General features: G+C 43.3%; 1 protein-coding gene and 1 long non-coding RNA gene across 2 annotated transcripts in view; one reads left to right on the plus strand and one right to left on the minus strand.

The window, feature by feature from the left end:
- The window catches only part of SLC9A9 (solute carrier family 9 member A9), a 646,928-nt gene that overhangs the window by 60,761 nt on the left and 560,769 nt on the right, over positions 1 to 25,398 (minus strand). The gene's annotated exons all lie outside the window — the stretch shown is intronic.
- LOC122675998 lies at positions 17,414 to 20,878 on the plus strand. Its single transcript, XR_006335391.1, has 3 exons — positions 17,414 to 17,503; positions 17,607 to 17,700; positions 20,818 to 20,878. It is a non-coding gene; the product is annotated as an uncharacterized LOC122675998 (long non-coding RNA).

Here is a 25,398-nt window from a genome sequence, read left to right on the forward strand (position 1 = left end):
CACCTGACATGGATGGACAGGGGGACAATCAGCCCTGTGGGGCATCAGCTGGATGTAATGACACACCAAGGAATGAGTAGATAATAATGTATTGACAATATTATCAATGTTTTAGGTTGCATTATGTGACATGTGAGACCTCAGTTCTCCAACCAGGGACTGAACCACTCACCCCCTCAAGGGGACTGCAGAGTCCTAACCACTGGACCACCAGGGAAATCTGACAATATTAACAACAAATTCATACTGAGCCCTTAAAGCAATTGACAAGTGTTATTGCACCTAATTCTCCCAAGGACCCTCCCATGAAAGAAGTGATTTTTATTTCCATTTCAGAGAAGAGCAAACCCAGGCTCAGAGAGGGCACATAGCTTGTGCGGGCACAGTATCACACAGATACTAAGTGGTGGGCATAGGAATCAATCTTAGTTCTATCCTCAGGTTGTTATGTGGACTAAATATGGGCAAAGTGCCAGGAATGAGGCCCTAAACATGGCCAGCATTCCAGTGAGGTTAACCACTGTTACCAACATGGATAAATCTCACTGGCAGTTCTCTTCCAAGAGAAAAACAAATGACCTCCTCTCAAATAGCCAACCTCATGCAGACTCCTCAGTGATTAAAAGCACTGTTTCCTGCCCCTAAAGGAGAAAGGAGGCAGGAGTTTGCCCACCCGCTCTGTCCAGCCAGGGCCAAGGAGGGGAAACTCCCACCTCATTTGTCCCTCCCTTTTCTCTCAGGCTAGATGTCTCGGTGTTACTGAGATAAGACGGCTTTCTTCAGTCAAAATCCTCCCAATTCCTAATGTATATTGGAATGCATTTTAAAAGTTACTGTATGTCCCACAAACAGATTGTACCTTCTTTATCCCCCCCCCCCCCCCATTCTGTTATATGAGGTGCCTAGAATAGTCAAATTTATACAGTCAGAAAGGACATTGGTAGATGCCAGAGGCCAGCGGTGGGGGAGGGAGAAGGGGATACTTGGTGTTTAATGGGGACAGAGTTCAGTTTGGGAAGGTGAAAAATTCAGGAGCTTGATGATAGTGAGAGTTACTCAACAATATGAATGTACTTACTGCCACTGAACCATATAGTTAAATATTGGTTAAAATAGTATGCCTTGTATTATGTGACTTTTACCACAATTAAAACAAACATTAGAAAAAATCCTTGTGACTCCCCACACTAACAGGAGAGTGCGAGGTGTTTGCTTGTGCAGGGAGACATAAGGGGGAGGGTGAGAGAGACGGTGAGGGAAAAAGATGAGATTTAATGAATCACACTTCCCAGCAGTGTTTTCCAAGACAGGTCCTCTGGGTACTGGAGAAAGCAGACACATATTTTCTTTATTTTAAAGAAAGCAATGTCTACAAAATTAATTATTTCTAGAGATTTGATATGTTCTGTGTTTCATTTCTTCCTTCTCTCTCCATCCTAATCTCTTCATAGGCTTTTGCCACCCAGTGGGATTTCTGGAAGATTGTTACAACCACTAGTGGGGCTATATTGACATGTGGTCATCTTTTTATTTTTACTTCCTATTAGATAATCTACTTTCAGAAACTGTATCTGAGGTTGTTTTACCAACTGACTAGAAAATGCTGCTAAATGTGTTTCACCCTTCTTTCAACAAGTCAAGACTGGGATTATTTCTTTCAACAAGTCAAGACTGGGATTATTTCAAAGGGAAGATAAGACATAAAATTGTATTGAGAAGAAGCTGTCATACTGCAGTCTTTAAGAGAGATAAGCAGCATTTTTACATTATTTCTTTGAGGAACTCAAAGTAATATTCAATTAGCCCTGTGAAGTAAAGATGAGACAAATGTTACTGGGTGCATTTTTCTCCTGAAGAAACAACATGGAGAGGAAAAGTGATATGCTTGTTCAGAATGCACAGTGCAGTCAAACAGAACTTGAAACTACATACAGACCTCACAATTAGTCAGTAAATGTAATAACTAACCACCAGACACGTGCATTGGACCAAAGAAACCAAAACAACCTATCAATCACAAATGGCTGCCCTTTATGAGGCATGAACCTGGACTTGCCGGAGTTCCCACTTCTCCTTACCATGGGATGGAGTCTCTTTTGTCATTCCTGATCTTCACTTAGACTGTGATGTCCATTTCTTTTGCCTGTGTGAGAATCGGGCATAAGCAGTAGACACAGGTGACAGGACTGACCCCACTGATAAATATGATAGGGGAGCAAAGGGACAAGGAAGGATTATCAGCCTGTTTCAGACTGAGAAAACAGAAATGCAAAATATGACAAGGCATTCACCCATCGTTCCTCCAGGCTTCCACTCTCTCTGCTACCCCTTTGCCCTGATAATCTTGCAGATGTTTCCTGAAGATTTTAAATTTCAGTTGCAACAGAAATCCTTAGTGGTGTGTCATGCTCACCACTTAGCTTTCCCCCTTAGTACATCTATCTTTTAGGGATTTGTGACTTGCGACAGACTGCAAATGTCAGATGGGGGAAAAGACAAATGATAATAATATGCTGGGAGTTGCAGCCTCTTTGCAATTCACAGAAGCTGTTTCCAGAAAAACATTGCCTTCTAATTAAACAACCCCCCCCCCCCTTTTTTTTTCCTTCTGACAGATGAAAACAGAAGATCTTATCCCATCAGATGGAGAGCAGCCACTGCCTTGGGAGACGGCTTCTTTTTCTAAGGGAATTGACTTCTTGGGAACAGCAGTAAAAAACTCTGATCTTCAAACCACTTGACAAACATCAGTCTACCTACACCCTGAGGGTACGTATTGTTCATCAGTACCACTGCTTCAAGGTATTTGCTGTGGCATGCCCTACAAACACGAGTTGTCTATCACTGGAGGTACCCCCCGCCCCTCCAAGTTCTCTGCCCCCTGAATGGCCACTTTGGAGCAGCTGGGGTGACAGTTCTTACCACTCTCTGAAGTTCTTTGACTTGTTTACTTGTTCATAATCTGTCTCTCTTTACAGCACTGTGAGTTCCCAGAGGGAAGGCTCCTTGTCCATCTTATTCACTATGGTATCTTCAGTGCCTGGGACTGGCCTGGTGTGTAGTAGTTGTTAAATAAACATTGCTTGGATGGATTTACTGCTTATTCTCTATAAGCTACCAGTTCAATGATGACAAGCTACTGTTTAGAAGAAGAGGATGTGTCTGTATTTGAGGTATTGAAGAATTGTAGCCCTTCCAAAACACACATATGTGTTCTATAATAGCCCCTAGTACCAGTGGACGTGGCCTTATTTGGAAATAGGGTCTTTGCAGATATGATCAAGTTAAAATGATCAAGGTGAGCCATAAATCCAATGACTGATGTCTCTATAAGAAGTGGGGGATTTGTACCTAGAGACGCAAATGCACAGAGAAGATGATGAGAAGATGGAGGCAGAGATTGGAGTTAGGCATCTACAAACCGAAGAATGCCAAAGATTGCCTGAGAGCAACCACTAGAAGCTAGGAGAGGGGAGGAAGGATTCTTTCCAGGAACTTTTGGAGGGAGCATTGCCTCGATGAAGCACTGATTTCAAACATCTGGCCTTCAGAACTGTGAGGGAATACATTTCTGTTGTTTTAAGCCGCCCAGTTTGCGGTGCTTTGTTACAACAACCCTGGGAAACCAATACATGAAGGTTATTACAGATCAACAAGAGACCCCTCAGGGAATGAGCCAGGAAGTGCTCCTTGTGCTTGCTGGGAAGCTCAGTTTACTTACGGCCTCCACTGTGGAGCAAGACAGTCTCATAGCAGCTTTGTCAGAGTGGTAAGAGACATGGATGGGAAGAAAGGGAAGGGCATGGAATTTACTGAGGCTTTCCCTTTGTGCCAAGGAGCCCTCTGACCTGGGTGGGTCTGTCTGCTCTTCTGATATGGCCCCCTGCAATCCTTCACGTTTTGGGAGGCATTTCTCCTGGGGTTAGCTTCACTTGGCATGTTCACTATCATGGATACCACTAGTTACCTATTGACCGGCTGACCTCCATTTTGGAGCTTCAAGTGCTCACTTTGTGTGGTCTATATTCTCTGTTTCCACTGAGACTAAGGGATCTGCTATGGACACTGCCGTCGGTGTATCAGTTAGTAAAAAAAAATTAAAAACACTTTTAATTGGAGTATAATTACTTTAAAATGTTGTGTTAGTTTCTGCTGTACAACAGTGTGAGTCAGCTATATGCATACATACATCCTCTCCCTCTGGAGCATCCCTCACACCTGTGTTGACACACAGTTATGCTCTAAGACATTTCCCCTCACACTAATCATAATCACCGAGGCCCAGAGAGTTAGCCGAAATAGTACGTCCATTGCTCAGAAGTACATTCCTTCTTGTAACTAAGGAATGTTTCAAATGTCCAGTAATTTTGGAATGCCAAGGTCCTTGATTCTGATTTTTAGCTCCTTAGGAAGACTCTGGAGCAGTGATCCCTCGACTTGTTTCCGTGACAGACCGTTTGAGCATCTGAGGATGTTATGGAATCTCTCCAGGTGGACATGTTACATACATCTGGATGATGCTTTGGGTCTGGACCCTGAGTTATCAATCCCTCCTCTGTTCCAGGTGGACCATCTTCTTTTTCATCCCGGCTTGTCACAAGGGGAAGCTGCTTGGCTTCTCCACTGACTCTTCAGAAGAGGAGTCCTGGCCTCTTGCTTTCTGGAAGACAGTGGAGGAGGCCTGACCTCTTGGTTGATCTAGTCTGACTTTTTCCTTTATTTACATAATTCACCAGCATGATGGTTACTAAGATGTGTCAACTTGACCGGGCTACGGGGAGCCCAGAAATTTGGTCAAACATTATACTGGGTGTATCTGTAAGAGTGTTTCTGGGTGAGACTAACATGGGAATCAGCAAACTGAGCAGAGCAGATTGCCCTCCCCATGTGTAAATATGTGTCTATATCTCCTGCGGATTCTCTTTCTCTGGAGAATCCTGACTAATATAACCAGGGAAAGAGGAGCCAGGCACCATGCCTCATTTAGCCTGTGAGCTCTTCTTCCTCAGTGGATCTAGGTCTTGTGTGTGTGTGTGTACAAACTAGAAATTCCAAGGTTTACTTTTAGGGTATTAATTAGTGCGAATTAGGATGCCTACAGATTTAAAGAAAGAAGGTTTCCAGACCAGAGTGCCTGGTATGGGCTTCACACAGTTGTAATCATAAAAGATGCTTATGTTTGCTTCATTGTCAGCATATGGCTCCACTTATCATACATATGTGCCTGAGGAAACTAATATTTTTAAAAAGGATTCTTGAACCTGGCTTACGTTAGTCTTCAGTTTGGCAGCCTAAGAAAATGGTTAGCTAATCTTCCGGTTATTTAATTGGCCCTTTATACTTGATCCCAATGTATCCATTTTTCTTTGCATTATACTTGTGTGAAAACGGTCTGTTCTTGGTGGTGGAGGTAACTGGTTAGGTTGGAAGTCACTTCCTTTGCTGTTATCACCACCACTTTCCTTTACTAGGATTAAAACTTCTGCTCCCCTGGGAAAGGGCAGAGACGGGGCCAGGGGTGCAATAGCAGCCTTCCTTGAACGAGGCCTACTGAAGGAGAGGGAGCACCGTGGGGTCATTGTAATAATGGTCCAGGTGAGCCTGGTCTAGGTCAGCCTCTCCATTCCCACAGCCTCTCTGGGTCCTGAAAGCTCTAACCACACAAGAGGGTGGAAAAGCGCTCTGCAGTCAGACCAATCTGGGCTCTAGCTGCGGTCAGGGCCCTCCCTTGTACTAGTGTGTGACCCTGCTCGGTGAGTTCCCCCATTTCTGGAAGCAATATCTGTGTCTAAGGGGGCTGAGTGAGGACAGCGTGCATGTAAAGAAAGACCCTCAAGCATTGCTGACACAGTGTGGATGCTTAGTAAATTGTAGCTGCTTCTCTGTTAATCTGCATTAATGCTCTCATGGCAGTCTCTTAAATGCTGCTTCTCCCACCTTGCACATGGCTGTCAGCTTAATCTTCTTAATGTCATCAAAAATCTTCTATGGAAAATATGCAAAAATTCCCCAAAGCCTTTGCCCTGATTGGTCAGATTATGGACAACCTGCTCTTTTCCTCTTTATGTGTTTCTGTCTCTTCTCACTGACCAGGAAAAAAAAAAAAAAAGCTATTCTTCCACGGTGGTGAGAGCAGCTCTGAGCCTGCTGTTCATTGGCCCTGGTTGAATTTGTCCTCATTGGCCATGTCACCATGTCACTTCACCTCCCACCCCAGCTTCTTCTCAGCTGTAAACTACAGTGCAAAGATTGAATGCGAAAATGCATATAGATACCCAGCACAGGGCTTAAGCGCTGAATGCTTTGAACCCCAGGAGGTGCCTGAAATACTGCCTTTGCTAAGAGTTTGTTAACAGATCTGCAGAACATAGTCAATCACGTCTCTCATTCCTTTCCCTCCATAACCCCAAATCTCGTCTTTGGCCTTGATTCAGATGAAGCTTGGTGTCAGACTGGGTTCTGCTCTGGCTGGGTCAGCCAGGCAGTCCCTCTGGCACTCCTGGGTCTCTGACCACAGACTAGCAAGACCAGGGCCCTGCCTTATAAGCCACACATGCAAATCAAGGTCAAAAGCTTGCCTTCCTGGCTAAGAGCAAGGGGGCTGCGGGCTGGAGTAACTGAGCAACACAGGCGCACCTGGCAGGCCTTGGCCAGTTCCATAGGACGAGACCGCCCCTTGGGCTCCGCGCTGGGTTTAAATCTCTGAAAGCCCATGGCTTGTGCCAATCAGGACTGTCAGCAGCGGCATCGAAAGGAGACAATACTAAGCCGTTTATGGCTCCTTGTCAGTAATTGTTGCTAGTCAATCCTGCAGACCTGATTTCTGTCTTCAGGACAAGTGTAGGGCAAACACAGAGGCTGTGTCAGCTGCAACTCACGCAGCTTCTGGAATGTAGAGACGCACCCTCAGTCAGTCCTGAGACATCACAGTGTCCTGGCTTAATGTCCTGCTTCTGGAAGGATCTGCTCTCTTAAGGCTGAGGCTCTTGGTACTGGTTTGCTCTCCTGTCACGCAACTGTTCGGCAAGCACTTCATGTGTTTGCTTGCATGTGAATACTCATAGGAAATTCAACAAAAAGTTGTTCATGATAAAGAAAAGGAAAAATATACAAATCTTGGATGTGCAGTGAGAGGAGATTTTGACTGTCTTTGGACCCAATTATTGGAGAAACGAATACTTTGAAGGAGGGGGGACGGATTAGAAGAAATTTCTCCGTGTGTCTAGTTCTCTCTGTCGGCCATCCTGGATATCTCTTTTTCCCAGGAACCTGTACAGTGTTAGGGTTTCACTTCACAGGGCGTTTCTAGTTCTATAGGTGCTTCTGAAGCGACTTAGTGTTAACACCTGAACGGGGGCAAGTTGTATGGCAGGTAAACAGGCTTCTTCTGGAGGAAGGGAAAAAAAAAGATCTTCTCTCCAGACAGTTTTGGAGAAAATCATTCAACTGAGTTGTAGCATGAATACAGTGTATGTGTGCTCAGTCGTGTCCGACTCTTTAGGAGGTTGTTTGTTGTTGTTTAGTTGCTAAGTTGAAGCTCAACTCTTTTGAGAACTCCGTGGACTGTGGCCCACCAGGCTTCTCTGTCCATGGAATTTTCCAGGCAAGAATACTAGAGTGGATTGCCATGCTCTCCTCCAGGGGATGTTCCTAACCCAGGGATTGAATGCAAGTCTCTTGTGTCTCCTGCATTGGCAGGTGGATTCTTTACCATTGTGTCACCTGGGAAGTCCATGGGTACTTAACTGAGCCAGATGACCCTACTGTGTTTTTGTTTTTGTTTTTAATAAGATTTGCTTTTCAGGGAACTTGCCAGTTCCCTGGCAGTCCAGTGGTTAAGACTCTGTGCTTCCATTGTACAGGACGCGTGTTCTATCCCTGGTCAGGGAACTAAGATCCTGCATGCTGTGCAGTTGGGCAAAAAACAAACAAAAAGATATTTCTTCCCTGAAATGACTTGTGTTTCTCTCCTCTAGCTTCCTGCCCCACCCTCATTATCAGCTGATGACCTCACCATGTATTCTATTGAAAATAAGAGGAGCCATCAGCTATAACAGATGGAACCACCTTCCCTTCCCATCAACAAACTCCTACCACCTGGCCTGCCCTCTCTTCCTCTGCTCCTTTCTTCTGAGTGTTTGTCCTGTTTCCTCAGAGGCCAGTCCCTCCTCCTGGGATCAGGATTCCATCCTCTGATATCTTTTCAGGGAATGGACTTTTTATTCACTCTTCGGCACTGCTGGCTCCCTCCCTCCTGGATCATTTCCATCAGCTACAGACAAACGTGATGCGGTGTCTTCCATATTTAACTTCCCTCCACATTTTGCCCCATTTCTTTGCTTCCTTTTAGAGCCCACATACCCGGAAGAGTTTGTTTCTGCTCACTATATCACTTTCTTATCTTTATTCACTCCTCATCTACCTCCACCTAGTTTTCGCTCCTGTCACTCTATTGAGTTTGCTGTAGTCAAGGTCAACCAGTGACCTCTGTGGTGCCAACTCCAGAGTACCCTTCTCTGTGCCCCTCAGCCCCCAGCACAGTGACCACACTCTGCTGCCTGAACTCTCAGGGCCCTCTACCCTCTTGTCTCCTCTTCTATTCTTGGATCTCTCCTTTGTAGCCTTCTCTGCAGACTCCCATATTCTACTCAAATTTAAAAACTGGTATTCTTAGAGGATCTGTCCTGGGCCCTCCTATATTCCCCTAAACACCATCTATCTAAGTGATCTCATCTACAGCTTCAAATAGTGTCTAGAGGTTGTTGTTTGGAGAAGGCAATGGCACCCCACTCCAGTACTCTTGCCTGGAAAACCCCGTGGGCAGAGGAGCCTGGTAGCCTGCAGTCCATGGGGTCGCGAAGAGTCAGACACGACTGAGCGACTTCACTTTCACTTTTCACTTTCATGCACTGGAGAAGGAAATGGCAACCCATTCCAGTGTTCTTGCCTGGAGAATCCCAGGGATGGGGGAGCCTGGTGGGCTGCCGTCTATGGGGTCACACAGAGTCGGATGCGACTGATGTGACTTAGCAGCAGCAGCTGCAGCAGAGGTTGTTGTTGGTTAGTTTCTGACTCTTTGCGACCCCATGGACTGGAGCCGACCAGGCTCCTCTGTTCACAAGATTCTCCAGGCAAGAATACAGGAGTGGGTTGCCATTTCTTTCTCCAGGGAATCTTCCCAACCCAGGGATTGAACCCTGGTCTCCTGCACCTCCTGCACGGCAGGCGGATTCTTTATCACTGAGCTACCAGGGAAGCTGGCCTGGTGCTTAGCAGGCACTAAGTAAATATTTGCAGACTCAATAAGGTGCTATTTGTTTGTGCACTTAGATCAAGTCACACATGTCCCTCTCTCAGTGGCTCCTTTTCTCTTGGCTTGTGCTCATAGTTCTTACAAATGGTGTTAGGGGCCACTCATCTGTCTTGCAGTGAAATAAAGTAATTTTTTTCCTCAGCAGTAATGATCCCCTTGAATCTGTCAGTAGACACACATTCAGAAATAAGTCTTTTAAGGATAATTTTAGTTGAAAAAGCTCAGAAAGGGCCCTTGTGAGTATTCTGAGAGTACAGTGGAGAGCTGGAAACATATTTCTCCAGAATTTCAACTAGAACTCTCACTCACAGAGGCTCCTTCAGACAGGAAAGAAAGAGGAAGGAAGTTTAAAGTCTCCAAAAATTGCAAATGATAAATCCAAGTGAGAGTGAAACTTCCTCTCTTAAAAAATCACTACCTCCCACAATGAGAGAAAAAAAAATCTATAAAAGTAGACTTGTGGGGGTGAGGGTAGAGTGGGGTGAATGAACAGTAAAGGAACTTGCCTATTAAATATGGGGAACAAAGAAGAAAACCAACTCAGACACTGGATTAGACAGTCCGAAAAGTCCCTGAGTACAACGCCATATGGAACAGCTATGAATTTTAATTCAAGACGAGCCATAGCTTTTGTCTGTTTAACTTGTTCCAGCTCCTCTTATTATTACTAGTACATTGATTCCATTTCTTGAGCCCCGAGGTTTTTCTTGTTTCCTATCATTTGAACTTAGAAGTATTTTCCTTTGTTGCCCCTCGCCCCCACCTTCAGCATTCTTAGTTCTTCCACAAACATCCTCCATCTATGGTCACCTACTGGAGATAGAGAAATAGCCTCTAACATTTTTCTGTTCAATGTACTTGAGGGTAATACTCTGAATGTAGCACAGGATTATTAGGACATTCTGACCTCAAAATTTTGGTGGGCTGGCGCACTGTTCCAGAATGTGGTAGTAACTAGATTTTCCAAGCTATCTAGGGGAAAAATCAAGGGCATGTAGTAACTTTTATGAGGAGCAGTGCCAATTCTTCCAAATTCGTTCTAAACTCCTTGAACACTAACTAGTCCAATCCCCAACGTTCAGGTTCCACTAAAAGTTGCAAACCTAGATGAGCTATTTTTACTAAGAAAAGAAAGGTTCTGCAAGGCCCCTCTCTTCCTGATTGCAATGTGTATCAGCAGAGGGAGTTTTTCTACACAGACATTTCTGCTCCATGTACAAGTACTATCCATTTTCCCTGTCTATGTGGGTTTTAATCAGTATTAGATAGATATCTGGGTTTCCTCAGTGGCTCAGCAGTGAAGAATCTGCCTGCAATGCAGGAGACGTGGGTTCAATCCCTGGGTCAGGAAGATCCCCTGGAGGAGGGCATAGCAACCCACTGCAGTGTTCTTGCCTGGAGAATCCCACTGACAGAGGAGTCTGGCAGGCTACAGTCCATGGGGCTGCAAAGAGTCAGACATGACTGAAGCGACTGAGCACGCATGCAGATAGACATCTATAAATCAGAGTCTGAGCTGTCTTTAAAAACGTAAACTATTACATGTGTTATTGTAATGGTGGACATGTGACCTTTTATATTTGTAAAAACCCATAAAATGTACAACACAAAGAGTGGACCCCAATGTAAACTATGGACTTTGGTTAATAATAGGCTATCAATATTGGTTCATCAGTTGGAAGAAACATACCAGATGAATGCAAAATATTAATAATAACAGGGGAAACTACATGCAGAGAGAGATGGTGTATATGGGGACTCTATACTCTCTGCGCAGACCTAAAACAGCTCCAAAAAGTAAAGTCTAGTAATTAAAAACATATAAAAGTCATTGCAATTCCTCTGGTTTCCAGATCTTTGATGGTTTTAAGGGTTATTTCACAGAACTGTTCTGAATAGCCTGAAAACACAGTAACAGTGATCCACGAAGAAGTAGGTGAACTCTGCCATCTTGAATGGGGTGCAGACAACTGGAGTCTAGATGTCCTGGTCATGTCCCACAAAGTCCTCTTCCTCCATCTCCCTGATTCAAAATCCTACTCAGTGCTCACAGTCCAGCTCCCTGTGATCCTCTTTACCAGAACTTCTTGTTCTCCACCTGGAAGTAATTTTGTCACTGTTGCTGGAACTTTCCCAGCTTCTGCAACTTGTACACAGGGCTCTTCCTGTTTCTGTCACCAGTTAGCTTGAGCTGTTGGAGGATTCTTGGTTGTTCCCTCTGATGAGCTTGCTTCACACCCCATCACCCTACTTGTCATGGTCCTGAAGGATTGTTAGAATGGTACCTGGATTTTCTCTCTTTGGAATTGCTGTTCTTGCCTGTCTGGAAGCATGCACGCTCTGTGCTGTTTAGTATTGTGCACAGTCAACTTTCTTTTTGGGCAGTCATTTCAGCAAAGCATTTATATTTATTTATTTTTAAACTTTTTATTTTGTATTGGGGTACAACTGATTAACAATGCTGTGATATTTCCAGGTGGACAGCAAAGGGACTCAGCCATGCATGTACATGTATCCATTCTCCCCCAAAATGTCCTCCCATCCAGGCTACTACATAACATTGAGCAGAGTTCCCTGTGATATACAGTAGGTCCTTGTTGGTTATCCATTTTAAATATAGCAGTGTGTACATGTCAATCCCAAACTCCCTAACTATCCCTTCCCCCATCCTCCTCCTGCCCGCGCAACTGTAAGTTCATTCTCTAAGTCTGAGTCTCTTTCTGTTTTGTAAGTTCATGTGTATCATTTCTTTTTAGACATCCCTCCATAGAAGGGATGGCATACGATATTTCTCCTTCTCTGTCTGACTTACTTCACTCAGTATGACAAGCTCTGGGTCTGTCCACGTTAATAACTTTCAAGAGTCCAACCATGTAAGAACAGGGAGGTGTTCTAAGCCTCAGTACAGCCATCACCCAAACAACACATTGCTCCATATTAACCCCAACACATAAGGGGTGTTTCCTATTTACAACAACCTTTTACAGATCTGGTAATTTATTGTGCCTTGAAGGTTGTGTGTGTATATGCATGTGTGCTTGCAATGCAAGTGGCAGTATGGGAGTTGATGGGCGAGTAAAGAAACAAATGTGAGAAGCTGAGACCAGGGTCGGAGCAGGGCGCTCAGTAGAGCTATGAGGAACGAGATGGCCGAAATGAAAAATGAGGAAATTTAGACCCTGTAGAGGAAACGCCCCCTTGTGTTGGTAGCCCGGAGTCTCTATGGACATGAGACTTAAAATCATTGATTAGCAAAACAATTTTGACTTCCCATCCAGTTCTTGGGAGGAGGGTGGTTAACACCGGAGAAGCAGGGCATGCCTGTGTGCACCACCCTCTGCTCCCAGTGACCAGGTGGCTGATCCTCTTGCCTGGAGGGGTCGTGGGCTGATGGAGACATGCTCACTTGCCTCCTGGCCCAGGGAGTACCCTTCTGTTCATCTCCCAGCCTCCGGCAGCTCCCCGTCAGGATGCTCAGGTCCCTTCTCCATGGGGACTGCGGGGGCCTCGCTGGTGGGGCCTGCACCCAGGTCCCCTGGGTAGGGTTCCCTTTCCCCTAGCTTTTTTCAGTGCCTGTACACCCCAGGCTTGGCTCTGTGAGTTTTTTCTTCCTAATGCAGGAGAGAAGGTAATTAGGAGGAAATCCTGAGAAAGAACTTTCAAATACTTTTTAAAAAATGCTGGAGGCGCAGCTCATGGAAAAGTGGAATTTGCCTGGGCTATGACCCACCGTGCCAGGCTTTGAGTCCCGGGAGTGGAGAAAACAGATGACGACGTGAGGACCTGTGTGCAACCTGATGAACTGGCCAGAGCCATCGGTGAGACCAAGGCGAGAAGAGGGCGGCCCTGCTGCATTGTAAACCACTATGGACTTTAGGGCAGAAGAAAAGGATAAAGCACTGTTGTTGTGACATGTGGACTATTGTCAAGACGTTTGTGAATGAATTGAGTTCAGTCATTTTATTTTAAATTCAGTGTCAAGTCGGGGTGGGGAGTGGACTTAATTAGCTTTAAATCTCATGTTCAACACTGGGGACAGGTGCGTCATTAGAAATGGAAAGGGACAGTCTCTGGACAGTCTTTGTCCATTTCTGAGGACTGTACCCAACAGTCAACTAATCAGACCTGAACTGCAGAATAAACAGTGTCTGGACATACCTCTTTTTCATTCATTTTCATTTAAAAGTAGACAGTTAAGTGGTTTGGATATTATTTTGAGAGTGTCTCTTGAAGCACAAATGTATTATTAATGGCTAATACTTTAGGATACGGTTAGTTACATTTTCTTGGATGTCAAGCACATGCTGTTTCCTGAAGATCATAAAAGATCTTCCTTCTATTCCTAGCAGGAGTGACACATTCCATTGTCTTGTTTCCACAATGCTTAAATATGTTATAGCAAATGTCAATAGCAAACTAACTACCCCTTTGACTGTTTCAAATGTGACTTTTAATTAAGCGTATTAACCTGATGAATCATCATTTGAGCAGCAACTAAAATAAGATTATAGTCATTTTCAACTTCTGGATGCCCACAGAACGTGAAAAGCACTTTATGAGGCTTGCATTAACGCATATTTCACTATAATATAATTTTATATTAGATATTCCACTTATGCATGGAGCCAGAATAGTTTCTGCTCTGTGGCGATGCTGATTTAAATGAGTAAACCACAAGGAATCAAGAAAGCTTAACTCTTTGTGCATCTCAGCATGGTTGTGCTTGCAGAAGAGTTCTCTGTGGGCAGAATTTCACCTTTAGTTAATGGAGAGAGGACAGCGTTTATGTTTCAGGTGGAGGGCGTTAGAAAGGACAGACGCAATCATTTCTTCTATGCTATGCTGTGTGTGTGCTCAGTTGTTCAGTCATGTCCGACTCTGCGACTCCGCGGATTGTAGCCTGCCAGGCTCCTCTGTCCATGGGATTTCCCAGGCAAGAATACTGGAGTGGGTTGCCATTTCCTGCTCTAAACACTTCTTCTGCACAACATTAACTGATTAGGGATAATCCTGAGCAAACCCTGAGCACTTTCCCTTTCCCCATCATAGACATCTGATCAGTTTGTCTGCACTGAGCAGTCAGTAAGGCCGAGCTGCACACACAAGAGGGGTGTGAGGGGCTGGTGGGCTGACTTGACCACATGGATAAGAAGAACATGTGCAACAGCAACGCATAAAGAAACCCTGAGAACTAGATGGATGGCCCTCGGCAGGACTGTCATAAAGCACCCTGCACAATATTACTAATAGACTTTTTACAATTTTTATAGCTTCCCGAGTTATTTTTGAGTCAGTGCTAGCATTCAATTATTTCCTGTTGAATAGAGAACAAAACAGGCCTAAAGACTGAAAGGAAAAGCTGCTGAGGGGAGTGATCACTCCAGATGGAAGTTTTCTGGCAGATTGTGATTTGTGACTCAGAATGAGCCCGGATCATGGTGCCATATGGATGGCAGCAGAGCCTTTATGCACTGGCTCAGTTGCTCAGCAGACTTCTGAATTCCTACTACGTGTCAGTTATTAGCTGGGCACTGGGAAACAAGATGAGTAAGCAGTGATAGTATCTGCCACCAAGGAGTCTATTCACTCATTCATCAACATTTACTGAGCATTAATGATATGCTTCAAACACTGGGGGATTTGAATATGTAAACATAGAGTAAATTACCATATGGTATTATGACAAAGTCAGTTATAAAAATAGGGGAAAATGCTTCACAAGCATAGAGGTAGAGAGAGAGAGACTATATCTGGTGTAGTTATAGGAATTTTCCCCGAAAAGGTGACATTCAGCCTGAATTTTGAAGCTGGGTTAGGGGATTGAGGAATGGTGATGGTGGGGTGGGAGGAGGGCAAGGCCCTCTCCTTTCCTAGTGAAGGAATAGTATGAATCAAGTCATGGCGTTAAGGACTCATGCTTGGGAGGAAACTTAAGAAAATAAGAAATTGATTGTGGATAAAGTTTGTGGCTTCATAGGGAGGAAATAGAACTAGAGAAATAACCTCTGCAGGATCTCCAATGTCATGTTGGCGCTTTCGCTTTATTCCATGTACTGGGAAGGGCAAATCCCAGCGCTCCCCATTTCTACTCTCATGGCAGATATCCCCAGTCTGTCATGAATGGTGCTCTTTCCCGCTGAGCCCAGGCCAACCCCATGGAATCCTTCTCTACACAGGGCTTTAGGAAGCTGCCTCCACCTTACTGGATTGGAACACAGGAGAAGTATATTCACTATCTTTGCTGTAGGCAAAGAAGCTATCTAAGCTTTTTAAATATAGAAATAACAGCCTCAGACTTGACTGTTGGAAAGCCTATTTCACTAGGGCACTAGAGAAAGGATTGGAGTATTCAATAGTTTAAGCCATTGATTCTCAACCCTGGTTGTGTACTGAAATACTTGAGTGCTTGTTAAAAATATCTTATACCTAGGACGCACCCTAAACCAATGAACCCAAATGATTTCATATGTACCTAGGGGTTGAGATCCACTTGTCTGGGTATTAGTTGAGAATGTTATTAAACGTAAGAGGTTTCGTCTTCCTTCAAGACAATTGTGGAGAGGGGAGAAGATGGCTTGGGGAAGATGGGAAAGTATTTGCCATTGTTTGGCGTTTATTCAAATAGCATAACTATTAATAATAATGGCTCTGCTTTCTTGACAGCCTTCTGTGTATTTACGTGTTTGCTAACTTATATGCAAATATATAATTTCATTTGATCCCCACATTAATCCTTTAAATATGTGTTTATTATCCCCAATTTACAGCTGAAGTAACCACATCTTAGAGACCTTAAGTAACTTGCTTATGATCACAGGGTAATCTGATGACAAGAGTTATATTCTTTTTACTCCTTCATTTTACTTTCAGGACTTTAATGTAAATCACATGTAAAACACAGGGAATTTATTAGAAGAAATAAGACCAGTGGGGAGTGTGTTGCTACTCTTAGGTATGATAAGTTCACTTTTGAGAACTAAAACCTGGGCCTCTTGCTTTGGTAAGTAGTCTGGTCTCACCGTGTGGCCCAGAAAATGGGTGATATTTTTAAAAAATGTATTGAAGTATAGCTGATTTATGCTGCACAGCAAAGTAATTCAGTTATATATGTGTGTGTGTACATACATACTCTTTCTATATTCTTTTCTATTATGGTTTATCACAGGATACTGAATATAGTTTCCTATGCTATCCAGTAAGACCTCGTTGTTTATCCACAGTTTGCTAATCGCAAACTCCCAATTCATCCTTCCCGCACCCACCTCCCTCTTGGCAACCACAGTCTGTTCTCTACAACTGTGAGTCTGTTTCATAGATAAGGTCATTTGTGTCATATTTTAGATTCCGCATATAAGTGATATGATATGGGTTTTGTCTTTTTCTGTCTGACTTCCTTCACTTAGTATGTTAACCTCTAAATCTGTCCAACCTTTAGATCTGCAAATGGCATTGAGGAAATGGGTGATTTTTACATCTACTGTGGTCTGTTTATGGAGGACTAATGGGAACATGAATGTTTCTCTCTGGTCTGGACAAGGTAGTTACCACCTACCAGGAACAGTGCTTTCACTTCGTGTTCTGGTTGGCCTAAATCCTCATTGTAAGCATATCATGTCATTGCCCTGACAAGGCGTGTTTGCTTGGTTATAATTCCTGTGAACCAACAGTACAATGAAACCTCTAAAATTAATAGACACATTAGCTAATTTTAAATGTCCTTTTGAAAATATATATACAACTTGGATCTGTCTGTTTCACAAGTTCATTTCAAGTAAGCAAGTTTTTATTTGGCAACCAATTAATCCAATTAATGTTGTAACTATCAGGATCATCTCAGAACTCATAAGCAGGAAACTAGTTATTCACAGGAAACACTAAATTCTTACTTGGTCCGAAACTTCAGTTCTCTTATCTCCCTATACAACCAAGGCAGCTACAGTAACGAGCAGCCCTGAACATGTTTAATTTGACAACGTTTATCTAAGTCCAGTAGCTGCTTCCTGGTCTGGTGATAGACCATGAAAATAGACCTTGAGGAGAGACAAGTTATTGCAGCCAGGCAAGCCCCATGACTTGCCCTGGTAATAAAAGCCACCAGCACAGGAACATAGAACAGACTGCAAAAGTCCCTAACTCCAAGTCTAAAGTCTAGAATTATCAGTTTTTATTAATTCCTAACAATGGAGCCAGGTAAGAGGTGTTTTATTCATTTGTTATGATTTACTCTCTTGGCAAAATCTTGTGCATTTCATTAGCATCTGTTTTTTTTTTTTTTTTTTTTTTTTATCATTAGAAGGAGACACTAGGACCTTGGTTTTCCAGCTATGTTCTGTGTGGCTCCAAGATTCCTTGGTGAGTGGAGTGGATCTCATGGGGAGGAGAAGAAAGTCAGTGGAGAAAGGGCTGGACTCTAGGCTCTAAGATATTCATCTCACCTTCAACCCTAGCAGTTTTGTTTTTACTAATTATGTATTTGAAAAAAAAGAGGCTATAATTGGTGTGAAGAGCACTGCGCTAGATATAAGAAATCCCTGGGTAAGCATTTACATGTGTCAATCACATGGACTTCTTTTAATTTTAATTGTCTGCAAATCCAGTTTTCACTCTGTGCATGTCTGAAAAAGTGTCCTGAGCACAAGCAGAAAAGAGGAGCCACAAAGCCCATGAACTTGGCTCCTGGGAGAGATCTGCATCTACCTACATACCCTTACACCATGACCATGGATAAAATGGGTTTAAAAACAAGGTTTCTGATTGACAACCCTCGTTATTCCATTTCAAAAGCATATATTAGCAGAGAGCTGTTGGAAGCTGACATGTGGAAAACTATTAGAAGCCACAGCAGAGGAAGTAAGTTGAGACTCAGTCACCCACTGCCCTTGGAGGGACTGTCCCACAGTGAGTCAAAGTGTGGACTCTGGAATTCTAACAGATTTTGGTTCATGAGTCAGTTTGGCCCCTTCCTGGCTTTGTGACTTTGGGCCTCAGTGTTCTCTTCTGTAAAATGGGCACAGCAGTCAGACCCTGGAATCTGATAGGGCAGTTCCTTCAGATGACTTCTGGGCTTTCCCTAAACTTTCCTGTTGACCTACTGTAGCAGAATCCCATGGAATACTGGTTAAATCAGAATATTCAGGGGGAGGACCAGTGATCTGAACTTTTAACCAAAGCCTTAGGGGATTCTGAGCTGCCTCCATGTTTAGAAGGCAGCTTGGCAAAACCTGATGTGGTTCTTGGGGAACTGAGTAGTGGGAAGGGGAATCTCCAGTCTTTGGAAACCCTGGCCTTGTACCCACATCCCTTCCTTCCTAGACCTTCATCCTCTCTGTTGGCAGAGGAGTATCTGTCTGGCTACTCTGAAGGTCAGAACTCACTGCTGCTTCTGCCAGGGCCAGAGTGGAGCTAGTCATGACCCCATGAAGGAGAATCACATGCTTTTTTGCTTTTTTTGTCCTTAAGAAAAGGGTAAAGGAAACAAGGAGGGATCCTTAAATGCCAGTTAAGTGACTTTTGTATATAAGAGTCTAATATGGATGTGCTAGAGGAGACTCTTGAGAGGGCCTTGGATAACAAGATCAAACCAGTCAATCCTAAAGGAAATCAACCCTGAATATTCACTGGAAGGACTGATGCTGAAGATAAAGCTCTTAAATTTGGCCACTTGATGTGAAGAGCTGACTCACTGGAAAAGACCCTGATGCTGGGAAAGACTGAAGGCAGAGGGAGAAGGGGGTAGCACAGGATGAGATGGTTGGATGGCGTCACCGACTCCATAGACATGAATCTGAGCAAATTCTGGGAGATAGTGGAGGACAGAAGAGCAGGGCGTGCTGCAGTCAATGGTGTTGCAGCGAGTTGGACGTGACTCAGCTACCGAGTAACAATAACAACAATAACAATGGATGTCTCTTTAAATAAAAGGTTTATTAAACATATACTCATGTGTTTGGGGAAGGTAAGGAATGCATATTTTTTGTGCCAGGCTGCAAACTGGCTACATCATCTTAGTGGTCTTGGAAAGTTTTAAGGAGGAAAAGAGCTTTCATTTTTGACTGCAATGTCAAAGTATTATAGTTGTCAACTCAGTTGTGCCTAAATCCATTTTAAGCGGTTTCATTGTAAATAAGACTGAATCCTGTTTTGTGTAATATTTCAGCTTGCACCAAAAGTGCGGCAAAGGGAAGGGCACTGTAAACATTTTTAGCCCAATTTGATCTGTGGTTTTCTGTGTCAGACTCAAACTCTTGCCAGGCAGACAGGGCAGTGTTATATTAACAAACACTTCTGTGAAACCCATAGAGAGGGAGGGAGAAGGAGCAAGCAGTAGCCAGTCAGCTCTGCCTAGTCATTTGTTATTGGTTTAACTCATTCCCAGCCCACAGTGTGTGTACAGAACTTGGAACATGCATTTTTGAAAGATTCTTTAAAAATAATGACACACCGACTGCACCCAAACCAGGTGACGGCCTTCCTAGTGTTTGCTTCTACTCAGAGCAGCCACTTGCTGGAGGAAAAAAATCAGAATGATCGAGGGCAATCACTTTTATGTTAACAAAAAAATGACTTGCAGCAGCCTGAGGATTGTATGTATAGGCTGTCAAGTTACTTAAATAATCATGAGTGTGGGCATACTACTTGCTACTTAAGCATTATGACAATAGCTTCTTTTCCTTTGGAAGACTAGAAAACAGAGATTTGAAAAGTGACTTGTCCAGGTCACTCAGTTATTTAATACTAATCAAAAGAGACAGGGGTCTGAACACATGTGTTTTGAATCCCAAGACCTTTGAAGTTCCACAAGTCACACCACCTTAGCTTATAACATGAAAGAATGCCATGCGGTCTCTTCTCTATTAGGCCTTGTTGGAATTATAGCCATGGAGTTGTTGAGAATGCTGGAAAACTTCCATAATTCAAAGCTTCCTGATGCCTCCTACACAAAGTTCTGTGTCAACTGACAGCCCGAGGGACAGAATTTTGGCTTCCCTATGCTGCTATCTAAGGCAATGGCACCCCACTCCAGTACTCTTGCCTGGAAAATCCCATGGATGGAGGAGCCTGGTAGCCTGCAGTCCATGGGGTCGCGAAGAGTCGGACACGACTGAGCGACTTCACTTTCACTTTTCACTTTCATGCACTGGAGAAGGAAATGGCAACCCACTCCAGTGTTCTTGCCTGGAGAATCCCAGGGACGGGGGAGCCTGGTGGGCTGCCGTCTATGGGGTCGCACAGAGTCGGACACGACTGAGGCGACTTAGCAGCAGCAGCAGCATGCCACTATCTGCGGGCGGATGGCTTCTCTCTCAATCGTCATCAGCGATTATTTGTGTGTCCCTGGAACCCCACTGGGCTCTGTCTCAATATGCTCACTAGTGCCCCCTCCTGGTGTGGCGGCTCATCACACCACTCCTTGGATAGGTGTCCTCAGCTTCCTTCACTGCTAGTGTGTCTTGGCTGTCATCTTTTGCTTTTGTAATTAATTATAATTTGTTCTCCCCCCGCAGCTGAGCAACTGAGGGAGAAGAAATGCAGTTCCCAGCTCTATTGCTCACCTACTGGGCTCAAGCCTTGGATGAAGACCTGCTTGGGTTTCAGGCTGCTTGATTCTCGCTCAATGCACAGGTTTCCTCCCCCACCCCCCGCCCTGCCCCTCTTTGTGTCACCTTCCTTCTGCAGTGACACATTGCTTTGTTTCTAACACGAATAAATGACTCTTCAGATCCTTTTCACTGCTGTTCCTAAGGCTCTCTATCACACTGTATTGCCCCATCATTGAAAACCCTTGTTAGGCCCAGTGAACAATAGTTGTCACTAAAAGAGCAGATTGTTGAGGTGTTCTCTGAAGTTCTTAACAATCACATCTACACTGGTAATTTCCTCTCTGTTCCAAAGTCAAGCTTGGCTGTGTTCAGTTCTGATCATTGGGTTAATGTTAACAGCTGTTGCTCAATTCACTGTTTTCTTACAATTATTAATACGACTTTGGGAGTGACAACTGCTTCTGTGAAAGAATGGGTGCTGCCTGACTCATGGGGTGTGCTACATACAATTACAGCTCCCCAAAAAGGTGTTAACTGACATGGAAAAAAGCAATCAGGTCAAAGACTAATGCATCGGAGAGCTCTGAAAAGCATTAAAGACACAACATGAGAACTTGTGCATCATGACATTGTAAACAAAATAACAAGAGTCTTGGAATAGTGGTTGATTAAATTCCTGTTAGAAGCCCTCAGTACTGTTATCTCATGCTTGGTCTCCTAGGCACCCTTGTGCACTATCAGCCAACAAGCTATAATTTCATGCTTGACTGGCGTAATATAGACTTAGTTTCTAGATTCTGTGCATGGCCAGGCCGAGCTGCAAAAATTAAGTGCAAAGCAAATAAATAAATAAAGCAATGGACAGAGGTCAAAAGTCAATGCCCAACACTAGCCTGAAATAGAGCAAGCCTTTTTGATGAAATACATTTGTGTTTTTACTATTTAATTGAAGGACCTTTTGATTATCTGCTGATGAACCATTTACTAGAACACTTGCTCTGTGCCAGACATGGTGGTAGGCCTAGAGGCTATCATGATGAGAAAACAGGTACTGATGAGTAGTTGGAATTTCTCAGCAGAAAACCAAGCTGGGTTCCCATCACAACCACTCTATAGTAGAGTCTTTGAAGAGACTTCGTCAATGAGATTTTGGTTTGGGCTTTCCCAGTGCTCTCTGTTTATATACTCTTGAAGATTTCTTCTGCAGGGGGACTTCCCTGGTGGTCCAGTGGTTAAGAATCTGCCTTGCAATGCAGAGGACGCAGGCATGATCTCTGGTCGGTTGGGGAACTAAGATCCCATATGCCATGGAGCTACCGAGACCGAGTGCTCCACAGGGAAATATCCTGCATGATGCAGGGAAGATCCTGCATGCCACAACTAAGACCTGATGCAGCCAAATAAATAAATAAATATTTTAAAAAAAGATTTATTCTGGAAAGGAGGCACCAATCCTTTTTTAGATGCAATTCATGATAATTATTTTCCCTTACTATACTTGTCTATATTTCAGAATGTTCTCAGGAAAGGCATTCTTCTCAGATCTAATCTCTGTTTAGTAAAGATTCTCTTGAGGTCCAAACACCTGTCTGTGGGTACCCTTTCTTTCTCTCTTTCTAAGATGGCAGTACAAATGACTTGGTATGAGGAATGTAAAGAAGAGAGATAGGAATTTATTGAAATTTGTGAGTCATCAGGACCAAAGGTTTTATTCATTTCTACATATTTTGTGCAGTTAGGATCATCTGAACTTTATAACTCTTGCTGGTAGCAGAATCATATTTAAACCTGAAAAGGGTACTGAATTCCAAAAAAATCTTTAAGAAATCCTTAACAAAATTCTTAAGACTGCCCCTCCCACTATGTTATAAACTGAAAACTCTGCTCAAGTGCCTTCTGGCACTTACATTGAATATAATCAGTTGTTTTCTCTGAGCTTACCTCAGGATAGCATTAATTTGGTCTGATTGGGAGGTAATTTTCTTTAATTAGGCTTTTTTTCACTGTCCTTTAGTGTTTCTATTGTATAGGCCCTTTGGAGAGGAGGGCTTACAGGTGCCTAGCTCCCACGAAGCTTTGGTCATGAGACCTACAACTGAGACGGCACCAGTTGGGGGCCTCCAAAGCAAGTTAAGTATTTGTGGTCTGGGGCAGTTTGGGGGATCCAGAGTGAGATATAAAAATAATCATCAATTCATAACTGGATTGAGTGGCAAAGGAGGGCAAGTGAGTCATTCTAGGTCATTAGCTATACAATGCAAAGTTAGACTGAAGATTGAAAGGTATTGGAAGAGATCTTGTAATAAACATGATTGAGTACTGTGAATTTAAGTACATTTTTCAAGAGTTAACAAGGTGGTACTTTCTATAGTGTGAGGAGTAGGAGAAGGTGTGCAAGATGGTTGGGGAGAGGTGTGGAGAGGAATAACATTAGTTTCAGGCACCAAATTGAGGGTTACACTTTTCAAGGAATTTCTGAACCCTGCTCAAGTAAATTGAAAACATATTCTTCTACCAAAACTACTCCAATAAACAAATGCAGAAAATAGTGCTGAATGGGTGCTAGAGATTGAAATCTTTCACAGTGATGTGACAAATATTATTACAGTAAGACTGAAAATTTGGGATTTCCCTGATGGTCCAGTGGTTATGACTCTGTACTTCCACTGCAGGGGGCCCAACGTTCTATCCCTGGTTGGGGAACTAAGATCCCCAGTGCTGTGTGGTGTGGCCAAAAATAAAATAAATATTTAAATTGTCATCTGCTTTGTAAAATCCTTGAAAAAGTTTTTAAAAAGACTAATACCTTGTTGTATTCTTGCTTCCTCAAATGAATGGGAGTGGATCCAGATTTTGAGGAGCCCCCAGTCTGGGGGACCCTCCCTAACAGAAAGAATATAAACTTTGGGTATAAAATAAAGACAGATTCTTTACAAGGGGCTTCCTCAAGTGAAGGGTCCTTAGAGGTAAATGTCACTGATTCTTGGTAAATACACCTCTGCATGTACAGCTGTGTCCTAAGCCATGTCATGGGCAGGGCCCAGCTCTCCAGTCATGTCAGTAGGAGGCAGGCAAAGGTGAATGTGGAAACTCTGGTTCTAAGTTTCACATTTCACTTAGCACATGTTAGAAGGTACTTGTTGATCCCTTAGGAAGGGAACTCTCAGTGAGACAAACAGCAGAACTTATGCTTCCTTCTGCCCAGCAGGCCCTGATCCAGAATTTATTGAGCTGAAAGATTCCTCATGAAACACTTTATAAACCTCTGGGGACATATTCCTGTTTATCATTGAACTACCTTAGATTTAAAACACCTCACCCAATGCTATTATCTAGTAGTCACTAGAGCAATCAGTTCGGTTCAGTCGCTCAGTTGTGTCTGACTCTGTGACCCCATGAACTGCAGCATGCCAGACTTCCCTGTTCATCACCAACTCCCAAAGCTTGCTCAGACTCATGTCTATAGAATCGGTGATGCCATCCAACCATCTCATCCTCTATTGTTCCCTTCTCCTGCCTTCACTCTTTCCCATCATCAGGGTCTTTTCCAATGAGTCAGTTCTTCACATCAGGTGGCCAAAGTATCGGAATGTCAGCTTCAGCATCAGTCCTTTCACTAGAGCAACAATCACAAATAAAATAACCTTCAAGGCCAAACAGCTGTCAAGGCCATCTAGCTTACACTGAATGTGTCAAGATTAACTTGAGCAAGTTGTTAAAGTCGGACAATGCTTTAGACATATACCCCTATGAATACTATAACATGTTTTATTTCAAAAGACCAAGTGAACTAAAAACTAGCTGCAAAAATTCCTATTGGGCAATCTGTTTTATTAGTCAGGTCAGGTATGGTGTACCTTGTATGTCTTTAAGGCACATACAGGCACACACACACACATGTGCATGCACACACACACAAACATGCCTCTCTTGGTGAAAAGACTCTTCCTTCTATCTTATCTCTCTTTGAACAAATTGCCAAAACAATCCTCAAATACTAGATAATATAATCCTCAAAAGCTGGTAATATAATAATAATGACTGTAATAATGCAAGCGGTAGTGTTGCCATTCATGGCACTGACACTGTGACTGTTTCTCAAATCTGCAACTATCCTGTTTCCTAGTCTTTATTCCTTTATCCGCTGAAATGTCTGCTATGGGCAGTTTAGACACCCAGAGGAGGAGATAATGGTTTTGACCTTAATAGATGGTTTGACTGTACAGCACATTCTATAGACTTAATACGCAAAGAGGTTATGGATGCTTTTCTCCTTGGTTCTCTGCCTCTTTATATTGGAGGGACTAATTTTGTGTGATCATGCACACATGAGCACATGCGTGACAGGAAATGTTAAATTCTTTTTGATTTTTCACTTAGTGACAGGAACGGGAGGGCAGTCTTTTAAAATCCTTCTCTTTTTCCAGGCAGAGTGTGGGAATGAAGGGTGAGAGTAAGCCAATTTTCAGAATGAGGTGTTCTAGCAAGATGTTAAGAGAAAAAAAAAAAAGTAATTTTTAACTGCTAAGAGAGAACTGCCACAAG

This window comes from Cervus elaphus, chromosome 19 (genome assembly GCF_910594005.1).
Source record: "Cervus elaphus chromosome 19, mCerEla1.1, whole genome shotgun sequence".
NCBI lineage: Eukaryota > Metazoa > Chordata > Mammalia > Artiodactyla > Cervidae > Cervus > Cervus elaphus.